Source organism: Nycticebus coucang, chromosome X, assembly GCF_027406575.1.
Source record: "Nycticebus coucang isolate mNycCou1 chromosome X, mNycCou1.pri, whole genome shotgun sequence".
NCBI classification, from domain to species: Eukaryota; Metazoa; Chordata; class Mammalia; order Primates; family Lorisidae; genus Nycticebus; species Nycticebus coucang.
The window spans coordinates 12611328-12628523 of record NC_069804.1 but is presented as its reverse complement, the minus strand read 5'-3'; the positions used below and the strand labels follow the sequence as shown (position 1 = coordinate 12628523).

The 17196-nt window shown below is 38.3% G+C and overlaps 1 non-coding gene across 1 annotated transcript; it reads right to left on the bottom strand.

The window, feature by feature from the left end:
* Positions 1–2624: 2624 nt before the first annotated feature.
* Positions 2625–2731, bottom strand: LOC128578689 (U6 spliceosomal RNA). Its single transcript, XR_008377829.1, has one exon. It is a non-coding gene; the product is annotated as a U6 spliceosomal RNA (small nuclear RNA).
* Between the last annotated feature and the right edge of the window lie 14465 nt (positions 2732–17196).

Genomic DNA, 17196 nt, shown 5'->3' with positions numbered 1-17196 from the left:
ATAGCTGTAGTCCCAGCTGCTCGGGAGGCTGAGGCAAGAGAATCACCTAAGCCTAGGAGTTGGAGGTTGCTGTGAGCTGTGACACCACAGCACTCTACCCAGGGAGATAAAGTGAGACTCTGTCTCTACAAAAAATTAAAAATAAAAAAAGGTTTGCTTTTAAACCCATTACTTCGGTTTTACTGTTTTAGAGGACTTAGTTCCAAGCAAAGGGCACAACCATAGTTTTATTGAATTGGAAGTTGAAACTGACATTGGCCATTTTGGGTTCCTGATGCCCCTGAATCCAAAGGCAAAGGTAAAGTCATGCTCTAATTGAAATGACTGGTCTGGTTTACCAAGAGGAGACTAAGTTGCTGCTACTCATTGGGATCAGGCTAAATTACATCTGGAATCCAAGGGATTCTCTGGGGATCATTCTAGTACTCTCTATGTCTAAAAGTAAAAGGTAATGTTAACCCTTCCATAAAACAAAAAAAAAACAAACAAACAAAAAATAAATAAATAAATAAGCAGAACCATTTAGCCAGGTAAAATATCAATAATAGCAAGCAGTTCAGCTGCTTCGGGGATAAAGGAATATGAATGGCTGTTGGAAGAAAGTTACTAATATCAGTGATGGCATTATGAATGTTGTGTCTTCAGTTATATTTTCTTCCTTGCCTGTCGTGTATGTGGTATTAATTCCTTTTTTCTCCCTTCACTTTTTCTCTCATTATTTTATAGTCTCCTTTTATACTTTGAAATTATTTTAGATTCAGAAATTGCAAGAATAGTCACAACTTAGTCTTTAGCTTACAGAATATTCAGGCCTGATTGTGACAGAACTCGAAGAGAAATAAATTTTCTCCATGAAGAGAGTGACTGCCAAGCAGAGATGACTGTCGTAATAGTTGGAAATTTTGTCTTTCCATTTTTTAAAGAGAAGAAGAGAGCATATTTGTTTATGCAAAAGATAGTTACATTCCAGTAGGCAGAATAATAAATTTGTTACTTTGGTTGAATATCATTTAAACTACATGTAAACCAATACGCAAGGATCCTGACGTGCCGCAAGTCTGGATTTGGTCAATCTTCTGGCCATTAATAACTCAAAGTTGTACTCTGTTTTGAGGCTGCAACTCAACAAAACTGCATTTCTCCTTTGCAGTTTAGCTTCTTGTGAAGCCCTGATGGTAAGGGGAGCTAGACAGAGATTAAAAGGCTGGAGGAGAGAAAAAGAGAATCCCTTCCTCCCATTAGTTGGCTGTTGCTGTGAGTGTTGTGCTAATAGCAATAGACCTTTATCTGAGCCGTGCAATTGGTTCCAGTCTTCAAGGTATTTTTTCTATTTCCAAACAAGCTTTATTGTGTTTCCTTAGAGGTACCAGAAGTATCCAGTTCGGACCCTTCATCAGTGGTCTACACCCTAGATCCACAGAGCCCTTCTTGCAAGATAGTTTTATTTAAAATAGCTTTATTGGGATATAACTTACATACCATTAAATTTACCCATTTAAAGTGAACAGTTAAGTATTTTTTAATATACTCACAAAGTTGTGCAACCATTAACACAATTTAAGAACAATTTTAGAACATTTTGGCCCCCAAAAAAGAAACCCAGTACCCATTAGTAATCGTTTTCCATTTTCTACCCCCTCTAGCCCTAAGCAACCAGTAACCTGCTTTATGTCTCTGAGTTTGCCTACTTTGGACATTTCATGTAAATGAAATTGCATAGTTTATGGTTTTGTGACTGTTTCTTTCACTTACCATGATGTTTTCAAGATTCCTCCATGCTGTAGCATGCATATATCAGGACTTCATTCCTTTTTTGTGACTGAAGAGTATTCCATCGTACGGGTAGACCAATTTTGTTTATCCATTCACTAGTTGATGGATATTTGGATTGTTTCTACTTTTTGGCCATTAATAATATTTCTATTATGAACATTTGTGCACAAGTTTTGTATAGACATGTATTTCCATTTCCATTTCTCTCGGGTATATATGTAAAAGTGGAATTACTTGGCTATATGGTACATTTTTCCTTTACTTCCTTTTTTGTTTCAAATTAGTATGAGGGTACAGATTTTTAGGTTACATCGTTCTCACTTCCAAGGTGAAGTTCAAGTTGTAAAAGAGCCTTTTACCAAGTAGGCATGTCAAACACCCTCGCATTATGTACATTAGGTGAGATCTTTCCAAATGCCCTCCCTCCTACCACCCATCATCCTCGGGCCTCCCCTCCCTCCTCACCCTGCCCCCTTGCTAGACTATACGTTTTCTCATTTGTATGAGCATGTAATTGTTTACATATTGGTTTCATATCAGTATGGAGTACATTGGATATTTATTTTTCTATTCTTGAGATAATTTATTAAGAAGAATGTGTTTCAAGGCAAAAGTAATCAATGGTGGGAGGAAAAAATCAGAAAATTAATTGGCTCGGGGGTGGGGTGGGGTGGCTAGAATTGGCTGGGAAGACACAAAGAACGTTTTGGGGTGATGAAAATGTTCTGTATCTTGATAAGTATGTGGGCTATCAAGGTGTATGCATTTATGAAAGCTCATAAAACCTTATAAAACTATATTCATGAAAAAAAAAAGAAGAATGTGTTTCAACTCCATCCAAGTAAACATTAAAAAATATGGAATGCTTCACGAATTTTCATGCCATCTTTGCACAGGGGCCATGCTAATCTTCTCTGTATTGTTCCCGTTTTAGTATATGTGCTGCTGAAGTGAGCACTCTATGGTATTTTTTAAGTTTCTTAATTCTGATCATCGCATTTCTGTATTTTAATCCCCCTCAGCAGTAGCGGTTCCTTCCTGTAGTTATATTTCCTAGATTACCTCAATGTTCCCTTTCTGATCTTTCTTTTTTTTGGCAGTTTTGGCTGGAGCCAAGCTTGAACCTGCCACCCCCGGTATATGGGGCCAGTGCCCTACTCCTTGAGCCACAGGCCCTGCCCCCTTTCTGATCTTTCTACCCTCTAACAACTGTGTGATCTGTTCCCTGCATTAAGTTTCCTCAGCGAAGCAGCTGGTATGGTTTCTGTATTTCTGACTAGGCCCTCAATAAGATAATTCTATTTAGTATCATAACTAGTTATCCATCTTCACTGGTCAAAGAATAGAAATCTCTTTAAACCTTAGCAGGTCAGATAGAAATAACTTTCACCCTAACGCCACGGCACTCTACCCGAGGGCGGTACAGTGAGACTCTGTCTCTACAAAAAAAAAAAAAAAAAAAAAAAAAAAAAAAGAAATAACTTTCACCCAATGAATGCTCTTAAACCTTGGCATATATGGTATTACTCAGTAACAGTATTTAATTTGAATAGATTAGATGCATGGCCACCCTGGGATAATATAGTTAGCATCTGGGATGGCACCTGTGGCTCAAGGAGTAGGCCCCATATACTGGAGGTGGAGGGTTCAAACCCAGCTCCAGCCAAAAAACTGCAAAAAATATATATGTATATTTTTGCATATATATATATATATAGCATCTGTCTGAAATGGTTTAAGGTCAATAACACTTAAATTGTTTAGGAAAATTGGTTCCTTCATTGCTTCCTTTCTTCACTTATTCATTCATTTAATAGTTATTTATTTATCATTTACTTTGTTCCAGGCATTGGTGAAAGATGCTGGTGATATAAAGCAGTGAATAAAACAGAGAAAAATATCAATATTATATAGTTTATATTTTGGTGGAAGAGAGAAGTATACAAGGAAATGTAACATGTAAGCATAAGATGGTGTATAGTGAGAAAAAAAAATTTTTTGAAACAGAGTCTCACTATGTCACCCTCAGTAGAGTGCCATGGCATCACAGCTCACAGCAACCTCAAAGTGTTGGGCTTAAGTGATTCTCTTGCCTCAGCCTCCCAAGTAGCTGGGACTACAGGCTCCCGCCGCAAAGCCCGGCTATTTTTTGTTGCAGTTGTCATTGTTGTTTAGCTGGATCGGGCCAGGCTGAGTTTGAACCCACCAGCTTCTGTGTATGTAGCTGGCACCGTAACCACTGTGTTATGGGTGCCAATCTGTGATATGAAAAAGTTTAAAATATGGAGGGAAGATAGGGAGGGCTGAGTTTGGGAGTACATTTTTAAATGAGCTGGTCAGGAAAAGTTTCACTGTGAAGGTAACGTTTTAGAAAAACCCCAGAAGAGATGAGGGGAAAAGCATGTGGATATTTGGGAAAAGGGTGTTCCAGGCAGAGAGAACAGAAAGTTTTCCCCCTCCAAGCCCTGAGTTGAGAGAATGCCTGGTTGTTCAAAGAATAGGAAAGAGGCCAGTGTGGCTGGACTTGAATCCAAGGGAAGAGCCATAGAAGAGAAAGAGGCAATGGAGGGTCAGCATTGTGGGGATTTGTAGGCATTTGTAAGGACTTAGGCTTTATTATGAGTGTGACAGGAGGCCAATGGAGGTTTTACACAGGGAAATGGCATGACCTGACTTATATTTTAACCAAATTAGCCTCTGAAAATAGATTGCATTAGTGCAATCAAAAGGCAATAATCCAAACAGAATATTGTGAAAGCAGTGGGGAAATAAGTAGTTGGATTCTCAGTTTGCTGACGGATCAGGTATGTGAGATGAGAGAGAGGAGCCAACGACGATTCCAAGAATTTCAGCCTGAGTAACTGGAAAAAATGGAATTGCCTATCACTGAGACAAAAAAAAAAAAATGTAGTAGGAAAAGATCTCCAGGAGAAAGATCATGAATTTAGTTTTGCTTTTGGTAAATTTGACATGTCTGTTATACATCCAAATGGAGATGTCAGGAAGTCAGCTGGATATATAAACCTGGGGTTCAGGAGGGAACCGCAACCAGAGATATAAATTTGGAGTTCTTGAAGTACATGTAGTATTTACAGTCATGAAAATAAATGATAATATCAAGGGAAATTTGATGTAATTTCAAGGAGAAAAGTGCAATTAACATTGTGATAATTTCCATCCCAGGACCTCATGACACTATGGATATATAGAAACATACATGTAACAGTTACATCTCTGTTCTGTGATGAATGCTCTGCATTTATGTACGGCTTGAAAAGGTCAATTAGTAATTTCCTGTACATACATTATAAATAAAACAAACAAAAATGATACCATAGGCATTTCATAGATTTTTATAATTTAATTCTGCTATGGTAAAATATTTTTGTCATTTGTCTTCAACAAGTGGTTCTACATCAGACTTTATACTGTTTTGTCAATTCTATCTTGGAACAAAATACAAGGAAAAAGGAGAAAGTAAATGTATTGATTGGATGGCTAGGCTATTCTAGGATGACAAAACCCCAATGGTCTAACCAAGTTACACACGTATCTCTCTCACACATTAAAAGTTCAGCATAGATGGTCAGTGAGGATCTTCTTCATACTGTCCTTGGTGGTTGTGGTGACAGAGACTCTGCTATCTTGCAGTGGCACCATCTGGAACACATCATCTCCAAAGGTGTAGCTTCAGCAACTGGAAGAATGGATGGATACTTTTAAGGATTTGGTTTGGGAATGGCTTAGATAATTCCCACATCCCACCAGACAGAACTCTGTTATGTGGTCTCAACAGCAAAGAGGCTAGGGAAAGAAGTCTCCTTGTCTGCCCAGGAAGAGGAAAACAAGTCTGGCAACCAGATAGCCTATCTCTGCTAAAGGACTGGAGAGTAAGGAAAAGAAAGATTTCAATAAAATGAATGTCTGTCTAAAGTTTCTAACTGCTTTGGTTTGGAACTTTGTATTTCTTTCGACTGAATTGCCTCCCTCCTTTGCAAAGAACTTTAGGAAAACTTCTATTTCTTTTTCAAACCATGTGACTTGAAAAGACTTAAGAAGAATTCTGACATCATTTATAAATACCTGAGTTATGTGAGAAAAGGTATTTTCTATATAAAATATATAGCCTTATGCAAATTAGTTATAGTTCTTCATATCTTTGTACACAATCATAAATGGCCTAGGAAACTGCAACATAAAGAAAGGCTAATAAAGGCAGGTGCCTGGAATGAGACCTACCCAGTGTTTTGCAACCTTTTTTATCTGACGGCACACTTGAACCTATAGTTAAACTTTCATGTCAAACTTAAATTATGTTGATCAAAAAAAAAAAAGAATATACTTACTATGCTTCAAACTTGTTTTGAAAATAATTTAATTAATGATCTTAAAAAATGTCCACAGCACACCTAAGTCTTCTTATGGCACGCAGTGTGCTGCAGCACAACAGTTGAACAATCACTGCTCTAAGGTGTGAAAGGTACAGGGGAAGGTGGGCATGGGCTGGGAGGCAGAGTGTGATAGTCTGTCCGTGGTGATAATAAGAAAAATAATAGATGCAGCACTTAGTGCAGTACAGAGGATATTTTGACAAGCAGGTCCAGCAAAGACTCCACAGGGCCCAAATTGAAATTGTACACAGATAGCATAAAAGTTGACAGTCAAGTAAACAACCTCCCCCACAAAACCCCCACAAAGATAGGTCTACAGTTTTCAGACAAGGCAAGGTCCCAGTCCTAGAAAAACCTTTAAAGAGGGGAAAAAAGGAAAAGGGTCTGAATTAGAAAACCAGGTTATCAGTATAAGAATATAAAGTAAACGTTCTCAACATGGATGACATGTTAGAATCATTTGGGGCATTTCTCGGAGGACCTAAAGACCAATTAAATCATCTAGGGGTGGGTTCCACTCATCAGTAAGTCTTCAGACTCCCCAGGTGTATCTAATATTTAACCAAGGGTGCACACCTTTAAGCAGATGAGCATCTAGGTCAGTGGTTCTCAACCTGTGGGTCGCAACATTAGGAAGGTTGAGAACCACTGATCTAGGTGATAAATTGTACATTTTTGATCTTTCCAACTAAAATCAGGACTGGCTTAAAGGCTGGACGTCTACGGATCCAGAGGAGAATTTAAAGTCTTGAGGTTCTAAGAGTCCTTAGCTGCACAAATGTGTATGTGTGTCAAATATACAATGTCCTTAGAAACCTACATATTTGCCACCTGTTCTGGGGTCTGATAATAATCCATAGAATTGATGTACTGGTGAAAACAAACTAGAAAGTTATGATGACTCCTTCCCATTTATGACTTCAATTTTAAAATATCTAATGTATTTCAAAATATTTTAAAATCTTGTTATTCAGAAGTAGGGCCAGATAGCTAAGCATTTTTAAAAGAAAGGAGCTTTCTGGTAATTAAGACATTCAATGTAATGTAATAGGGAAGCCGTGGATTATAAAGCTTTGGCAGTGCTGACTTCTCAATAATTAAACCCAGGAGGAACCCCTCATGGCAGTCACAGTCGCTGTTCTCCACTATACCCAACTATCAGTCTGGGTGCCTGGAGCAGCCCAATGAGACTAAACGAAATAACATTACTCTCCTTAGTGTCTATATCACCCTCTTTTCTCCTGCTAATAATACCAACAATAGCATAACTGTAGTTGCCATGGAAACTATAGACCCATACAAAACACAGTTGAGTTTTTGAGGGCTCTACATATGCAACTAAAAATAAAAAGAGTGAAAATTTTGCAAGTATGACCTAAGGAAATGAAGTGGCCACTGGGTCTTGTTCTGACTTAAGAGGATCATAAAACTTGCTTTTACCAGTTTCCTCAAGAAATGAAACCATGTACAGAAATAAAGACTCACTAGATTCATGACAAAGTAGCAATGGTAACCTTATAGTAGCAGTCATTTAAGCCTTGGCATAATCTCAATTGAATGATGGTTAAGATTTCTAATTCCTTCTTTCATTTTTTCATTCACTTATTTATTTATTCTTTCAACAAATACTTGTTGACCATAACCACATGCTATAACATATACCAGATTCTGGATACACAAAGATGAATAAGATACCAGTGTCTTGTTATAAAACATGTTCCACCAAAGCAACAAATGCATACGGGACTTATTTGTACATCTGCATTTGAGTTCCACTTAAAAAAATTGATATATGAAAATCTAAACTTAAGGAAGGATAAAAAAGGAAGTGATGTTGGTGGTTTCCAAAAACTTGTCATGAAATAATTCATCTCTGGGTTTTTTCATGTAATGAATTCTCTTAGGACATTTAGGAGTTGATGACTAATCACTGGATTACAGGGCTTAGAGGAAATCTAAAGCAGTGGTTATCAACCCAGGTTGCACACATTTGAATCACTTATGGAGCTTTTAAAACATAATAATATCCAGGCTCTTTTCTGACCAATTTAAAGCAATTTCTGAAAGTTGGAATTGAGCATCAGTATTTTTAGTTTTCAAGATTAATCTAAATATGCATCCAGGGTTGAGAATCACCACACTAGAGCAGAGATTGGCCAACTACAGCCCATATCAATTGTTTTTGTAAATAAAGTTCTATTTGAACACAGCCATGCCCATACATATTGTCAATGAGTGCGTTCATAAAACAATGGCAAATTGGGGCCGTGTCTGTGGCTCAAAGGAGTAGGGCGCCGGCCCCATATACGGAGGTGGTGGGTTCAAAGCCAGCCTTGGCCAAAAACTGCAAAAACAAAAAAAATTAATAAAATCATTAAAAAAACAATGGCAAATTGAGTAGTCGGACAGCTACAGAGTTAACTAATGGTGGCTTAGCTGAGTAGTGTGACAACAATCATATGGCCTATAAAGCTAAAAATATATACTATTTGGTTTTTTAAAAGTTTGCCAATCCCTGGTTTGGAGAAAGGAGAAATACTGAAAATTTAAAATATCAAGCAATTAACTATCTGCAGCTTTTTCAGAAATATAAAGCAACCCTTGAAATTATCCTGATTGTAGATGGAAAATTTTATGCTATTGAATAAAATTTTATTTACATGCAACTTTTCAGAAGCACACTCTCAAATGGTGCACTAGTTGTTAAGTCCTTGACTCTCAGCTTCAAACCCACTCAGTTCTGTGGTATTGGGTCTGGGACACTGCAAATCACATTTCCACTTTGCCAGCTGGTTTGACTGCCAATAGGGGGCGCTAGAAGAAATTTGCAAGTCTGGGGAGGAAGGAATTTGCTCCTTCCTGTTTGCTTCTATTTTTGTCAGCATTATTCTACCAATGTTTCTTTCCCTTAGCACTGGCAGTTGATTCCAGTAGCTATTAATTCCAGTAGAAATTTTGCTGACACTCTCAGAACCATCCTCATAATGTACCCTCAAAGATATCAGTAACTGGTGGAGTCCTTTTCTTAGAGGTCTAGGTACCAGCTCCACAGGCCCCTTTGTGTTTGGAGATACCAAGACAAGCCAAAACACTGCTACCTCTCCAGAGGAGTCACCTCCTTCAAACTTCCATGTTTTAATAATGTCAACCTCTTTTTGTGCGTGTACCAAGCTATAGAGATGATAACGCATTCTGCATTTGCTACCTCCATGATATCTTAGTATTTTCTTTCCTTTCCTTTTTAGTTTTCCAATGCCTAGGAGTATTATTTATATTAAATTCTTCTCTCTGTTAATATTATTAGCGTGGTTTCTATCTCCTATGTGTAAGAAAGCTATTGTCTACTATAAAGGCTTAGGAATTATAAATTATCATTGAACCCTGTAATCCATAAATATTAATGGATTTAAACTGCTGGGTGGGAAATAAAATGCTAAATTTGAGGATATTATGCTCCCTCAGTTTCTAAGACCCTTCATATACCCCCTCTGTATCATTCAAATTCTCCTTAATTGCCGTGGGAGTCATGCCTCTCCCCTCTCCCACCAGTGTGTCTCCAACTGAATCTTAGGCTCTTTCAGAAGTAGGAAGGAGTATTATTCATCCATTGCTTGCACCACACTTGGCAAGGCCCTTGCACAGACCAGCTAATTAGTAATTATGGCTTGATTGGTCAACACTATCCAGAGAGACTCATAATAGCTATCCCAGACACTCATTTGCTTACTTTAGAAAAAAGTACTTGAGTTACCATCATCTGCTATTGTGCATCCTATAGGTTGACTGCTTCTGAGCCATTGCCTCCAAAGTGGATCTGGTGATTATTAAATAAAATACTGGACTGTATAAAATTAATACTAAGGAAGAAGGCTATTTATCTTTGTAACCTGCATAACTGGTTACATTAAGCATAAAGATATGTATGCTAAAAGAGAAACTAGATTGATAGATGATAGCCAGATAAAACTGTGAAGTTTTTAAAATGGCCTAAAGACTGTTTTACTTCTCCCAAGTGATTTCTATTTTATTAAGAATTTTATGCTTAATAACACAACATAATCTATCTTAAGTGCTATGATTTCAAGTAGGATTAATGCTGGGAGTTAAGACCAAGTACAATATACAAAAATGCATTTCGTAAACACCTTCTCAAAGATTAAGGAAAACAAACAATACAGGAGAAAGAAGGAAAAACAGAATTTACACACCTTTTCAAGTAGAGAGAGTCTTGAACCACCAAGCAATAATGCCACTAAATGATAAATACGAGGGGCTCCTTAAGTTATTAATGTGCGTTGCTAGAGTACCACCAGAACAATGGAACGCAGCCAGCCCTTGATGTGCCATGCCCCTCCATCCAGGCTTCATTTGTTGTCTCCTATTCTTTCCCCTTCTGTAATCCACTAAGATTTGTTTTCTTCAAAGCTTATCAAACATCTCTTGGCTCAAAAAGGTTCAAGGCCTAAGGCTCCTGTTAAAACAAATATAGAACCTTTATGATTCTTTTTCTAACAGGCTCAAGCAAATACCAAATTGGCAGAAAAATAAGGGAATGAAAGGCCAAGGTATTGGAAGTCATTTTTAAAATAAAATGTTTTTTGTCTTAAAAGTAATTTCACCATGTCTGTCCAAGTAGCACTTGGTTTGTAAATAAGCTTTCAGTAAGTGTTGCCTACAAATTAAATAATATTTAAATGGCTGTATATGTACATGTAAACAAATATACTTAAATAAGTATCACCCCAATGAGGCTAAGCTTTCTGTCTTCAGGGTACTTGGTATCCTATATGCCATGATATGAGGAATTCCAAAATGCTTACAATTATGAAACTGATCATTCTGTCCTTTTTGGTACTGGAAGGTCCATCAGAATGTCAATTCCATGAATTCAGGGATCCTACAATATTCACCGTCATTGGAACAGTGCCTGGCATAAAGGAACTCAACTATTTATTGTTTAAACGAATGGAAACTACTGCCCTCTACATGCAAAAGTGCTTGGGAGGTTAACTCGTGAGCCTCTTAGCCCTTCAGGGTGAGTGAGTTTTTCAGATTACTTTTATCCCTAAAGGACCTATCTGGTTATCATTAAAACCCAGGAATGGAAAAGGATGTAGACCTTCCAAGGGCACCTATACACCTGTTCTCCTTTCCTGCTACTAAGGGAAATTAAATCATTATTTTCTGTTGGAGATTTTTTTCAGAGTAACAATGAGGTGGCCCAAGCTGGGTGAGTGACATCTTTCACTGGTGACAGGTTAGCAAGGAAGGTTAGCAAGCTACTGAGATCCCCATGAATGGAGATCAATACTTCAAATGAGAAACTCCAAATGGCCACTTCTAGTCTTCTATTTCAGTGAACTAAAAGAAAACAAGGCCAGGAAGGGAGAGTGGCATTCCAAAGCTCTGTACAACTTTCACTTGCTGGTAGAGAGCTACCCATTTTTACAATCAAATGGGATGCTTTCAAAAGGCTGGCTTTGTGACCATACAAAATGGTCTTCAGTCTTAGAGACTAAAGAAATGCTGCTGATAAATTTCATCTGATTAAATCACTGCCATTACTCGTTACAAATAGGATACAAAAGATAAACATATTTGTGTCATTTTGCTTTTGAAGGCTCTGGCTTCACAGAAAGTGCATGAGTTCTCAGCTTCTGTTCTCAGCCTTGATGCACATCAAAGTCAGCTGGGTCCCATCCCCAGCGTGTCTGATGTAGTTCATCTAGAACAGTGTTTTTCAACTTTTTTTTTTTTTTTTATCTCACGACACACTTGAACCTACAGTTAAACTTCCATGGCACACTTAAAGTATGTTGATTAAAAGAAGAGTAACAAAAAGAATATTCTTACTGTGCTTTGAACTTCTTCTGAAAATAATTTAATCAATGATCTTTAAAAATTGTTGTGGCACGCCTAACATCCTCTCGGGGCACACCAGTTAAAAACCACTGGTCTACAAGTGTGGCCTGAGCATTAGGATTTTTCAAAGCTCCCCTAGATGAGTCTATTTTACAGCCAAGGAGGGGGATCTAACATTCCTATTTGCCCAGGACTGCAGGGGTGGCTGAGGTGTGAGACTTTCAGTGCTAGAAGCCGGAAAGTCTTAGGCAGACCATGACAACTTGGTCATCCTACCCACTGCTCTCAGGAGTGTGTGTTTGACGTGGAAATCAGGAAGGAGGAGCAATACATGCATTTTAGCAACAGCAGGTTGGCTACCGAGCCAATTACCTACTACAGAACCACAGAAGGTGTCTAAAATAGATTTGTGTCAGATGGCATGTTCTGAATTTCATCGTGTACAATTTCTTGGAAGGGCCCATACCTTTCACATTTCCTTCTTCCTCTGACTTTTGCAAGGATGATCTTCCTCCTTAATGTGTGTTCTCCTCTCTTAATTAGAAAAAGAAATTTTCCATAGCAACTGGATTCACGTCCACTAACCCGTGCTTAGGAAGGTGAGCTCCTGCCTTTCCATTGGGTCAATTGTAATTGGTAGTTGCCATCAGTCAGGGAGATTCTAGCATAATCAAGAGTCTGTCTAATCTAGGTTTTGACAAACCTCAATGGCAATAACCTCTCTCCCAGATCACTCTCTCTGGGAAAATCACCAAGTAAAGGGTGCATGGTCTCTCTTTGGAAACTGACAGAGAAATGCCAATAAAGAAAACCTAAATCCCATCAGAAAAATTCCTCTTTTATGTTATTATTATTCTTTCCAAAGACATATAGGCTGAGTGCAATGGTTCACAGCTGTAAATTCTAGCACTTTGAGAGAATGAGGCAGGAGGATCACTTGAGCTCAGGAGTTCAAGACCACTCTGAGCAATAGTGAGACCCCATCTCCACTAAAAATACAACTAGCCAGGCATTGTGGCAATGCCTGCACTCCCAGCTTCTCAGGAGGCTGAGGCAGAAGGATCACTGGAGCCCAGGAGTTCGAGGTTGCTGTGAGCTGTGATGATGCACTGCACTGTAGCCCGGGTGACAAAGTGAGACTCTGTCTCATAAAAAAAAAAAAAAAGACAGAGACATATAAAAGCAAGAAACTGAGTGAGTGTATGATGCCCCATAATCATATCATTGTATACAGTTATGATTTAATAAAAAAATTAAAAAAAAAAACTACCAAAAAAAAAAAAAAAAAGCAAGAAACTGATTCCAATTCAAACCAAATTTGGTGAAACTATGGGGGCTGCAGAAGATTGAGGACAAAAGGAAGTGTCAGCCAGGCCAGGTCTTTCCTGACCATTTGCTTAGAGATGAGCTTTGCTGACAGACAGGACCCTCCCCCAGCTGTAAAATGTAACCCCACTGCACACACTAGTCCTTCATACCATTCACACAACTTGGCCTTTATACTCGTGAGATGAGGAAAATGAGCCCTCCTATGTCATTACAAGGTTGCTCCTTTCCAAGCTAGAGTCTTCATGTATATGAGTATTTTTTAAAGAGTCATCGTGTGTTCTGTTCGTTTTGGTGTCTTTCCTGTGAGCCTGTTTATGAGCTTTTAGGCTGGATAGACCGGCCCTAAAATAGCAAAATGAGACAAGAGAATTGGCCCTGCCTTTTGTGAGATTAAGCACATCTTCCAGAATGAACAGTGCTGAGGTAGTGGCAAGGGTTAGCTGCCATGTCCTGTGTGCTATTTCTGATTGATGATGCTGCAGCTTTATATATAGATAGATAGACACTCAATTCATGTTCTTTGGCGCATCTACAACACTATTTGATTTTATGCAAAACTGTCTAAAGTTACTGAGCATATTGAATCTGGGTTTCTCACACCACATGTCACAGAGTCACGCCACTTTGTATAGCAATCAAAAGGAAGAGACAGCTTCCCACCAGGTATGCTGTTTCATGGCCTATAGCATGGCAAGGTGACTTTTAAATTGATCTTACATATAAGATAAAGAAGTTTTTTTTTTTTTAAGTTCAAAGGTTTTATAGTACTTTAGTTTCAAGTCTGTAGCTTCAGAAAATAGTTGACAAAAAATAGGAAAGGTTGGGGGTCTTTAAGCTGTGACCACCATCTGTGCAGAGTAAATTCTGTCATACCTGAGCAGAAAGAATTTTCTAGATCATGAATCAGACCAAGGGGCTGGTGTAAGCTGGGATCCAGGGGAGATAAGCAGCATCGGCCTGGCAGCCTGTCAGTACCACTGAGCATCACCGCCTGTGCTAATGTGGAAGAGCCTCCAGGACAGGAGGAGGATGAGAAAAATAAAAAGAAAGCAGCACAAATAAGAAATAAGCAGAGGAGAGAATCTAATTAAAATAGAGTAACTGAAGAGATAACTTCCATTGCATTAAGGATATTTTTAGAAGCACCATGCAAGTGTTTTATTCCTGAAAACACCCACTGCTCTCACCAATATATTACAAATCTCTAGATGCCTTCTTAAAATTGGACATTGGCCAATTCTCTCCTGCTCTTGCTTATAATAGGAACAGGATGTGCTGTGTCTGCTACTTGAAATCTTGATTTTTTTTTTTCCATTCCTTCCATAGAGCCCAAGTCGGGATTTATGATGTCACAGCATAGGTAGGCTTCCATTTTGTCACTTTTTTCCCCATCTATTCTCATTTTTATTTCTAGATGATCAAAAACACAGAAATCAGCCTACTAACACAATGAAAAATGTATATGTATGTTGGCTGGGAAGAATCCAAATCTGATTATACTATTTCTTCATGGAGAACATCTTATAAAGGATCAGAAGTTGTAATTAAGTGTTCTTCCCACATAAAGTAATTTAATTAAAAAGACTAAAGTTATTGATTTTTTTAAAAACCATTAAAAGGCGCCTATGCTGCTGGTTCCAGGCTGTTGCTGGCAGACCATTCACTCACAGAGTATAATTTTCCATTTCCTCCCGTATAATGAAACCCTTTATTAAATGCTTTCTCACTGTGGACAGATTGGTTTATAGTTGAAGCAAGCAGGGATTTATAATCCCTTGCTGCTATTTGCTTGCCCTTCAATTCAGACTCTGCCAACACCACACAGATTTATCTCCTTAGCTTTGAAAGGATTTTGGATTTGGGGTGATTTTATTTCACAGACTGAAGTAGGCTCAACATAAGAGATTGTGCCAACCATGTGGAATTTGGAAGGACTGACTAACCTCAGCTTGCTCAAAATCATGCATAAGACAAGCCAGATGAGAATGGAAGAAATATTACCACCCGGCTACTTGAGTGTCCTTACAAAATGGCAGTTGGCTTTCTCCAGAGTAATCCAAGTGAGAAATCAAGGAGGAAGTTGCAATGCCATTTATGACCTAGTCTCAGAAAGCACACACCGTTACTTCTTTTTCTTTAATTTCAGATTAATATGAGGCTGCAGATGATTAGGTGACATTGTTTGCATTTGCTAGGTAAAGTTCAAGTTGTAATTGTGCCCCTCCCCCAAGAGGTGTGCCATCCACCCCTACATTGTACCTATCAGGTGACAGCACACAAATCCACTCCCTCTTCCCCTCTCCCTCCCACTTGAGTTTAATTGTGTTTTTCTCTCCAAACACCATTACTTCTGTTTCCTACTTTTGTAGGAAGTGAGTCACTAGGTCAGCCCATACTCATGGGGATAGGAAGTAAGCCCAATCTCTGAAGAGAAAATATCAAAGAATGTGTGGACAGATTTTAAAACCACCACGCACTTGATTTTCCTTCTACCTGAATTCCACCATGTATAAATATTCAAATATCTCACTCCTTCACTTTATTCAAGGCTTGGTTTAAAAGTTACCACTATAAAGAGGTCTTTCTTGACTTCTTTCCGTCCAAAATAGTGTCCAAGTTCCTCTCAACACTATTTCCCTGGTGACTTTTCTTCAGAGCCTTCCATCATCATTGGACATTATATTCTACAGTCATCTATGTCTTTATAGCTACTGCCCCCACTGGAAAGGAAGCACCACGTGGGCTAGAAATTTTGCATCTTTCTTTTTTTTTTTTTTTTGCAGTTTCTGGCTGGGGCCGGGTTTGAACCCACAACCTCTGGCATATGGGGCCAGTGCCCTACTCCTTTGAGCCACAGGTGCCACCGAAATTTTGCATCTTATTCATCATCATATCTTTACTACCTAGAGCACAGTAATTTCTTAAGAACATTAATTATTAAATATATAAACTCATTTTCTTTCTTATTTAGCAAACATTTATTTAAGATCTATTGTTTGTAAGGAGACATCAGGCCAAAGGGAAAAGGGTTTATAGCGGGAGATAACATGAAATGATTATTAGAACGAGTTTTCAAACTTCTAGAGGCTCAAGCAGTGTTTTACAGAATGAGGCACCCAGAGTATTAATAGGTGCTGCTCAAAGAAAGAGTTCTAGAGTTAATGAGAAACATTCATTTAAACAAAGTTAAACATTTTTTTATCACTGCACAACTTCTCAAAATTATTAGTAGGCTAATATGTCGTGTAAATACCCCAAAGGAGAAATATACTGGACTTCCGAAACTTATTTGATTATGAAATTTTCTCTTTTATTGAAGCCAGGTAGAAGGAGTTAGCCTTGAAAGGCAGATATGAGTTCTTGAGACAAAAGACGTGAGTTAATCAGAAATACAAATTTGGAACAGGGAGCTGAAAGACAGAGAGTTAGATAGCTCAGCAGCTGAAAGTTCTGGATATTCTACAGAACGTAAGAGCCAAGCTTGGCTGCTCAGATTGAGGAAGACAGTAGTGATAGTGAGACCTGGAGAGGTGGGAATAATGTCTGAAAAAGCAAGAAAGGAAATACACTGAAAAGAACAGCATAACTACTGCCAGGGCCAAGCACAGGCCAATAGGGTAGATTTGGAGCAGTCCCACCAATACATTTCATGACTTTATCCACCTAAAGACTACTGTACGTGAATGGAGAAAGAAAATCAAAATGATAACCCAGGTGCTTAAATTGGCCTGATAAAGTCCACATAGTTCAAGGAAAAAAAATTCTAAAGCTCAAGAAGAAAGCATTGAATGGGTGCATCGGAATACAAATGATTAAAAAGACAAGTGAGACCTAAATCTGC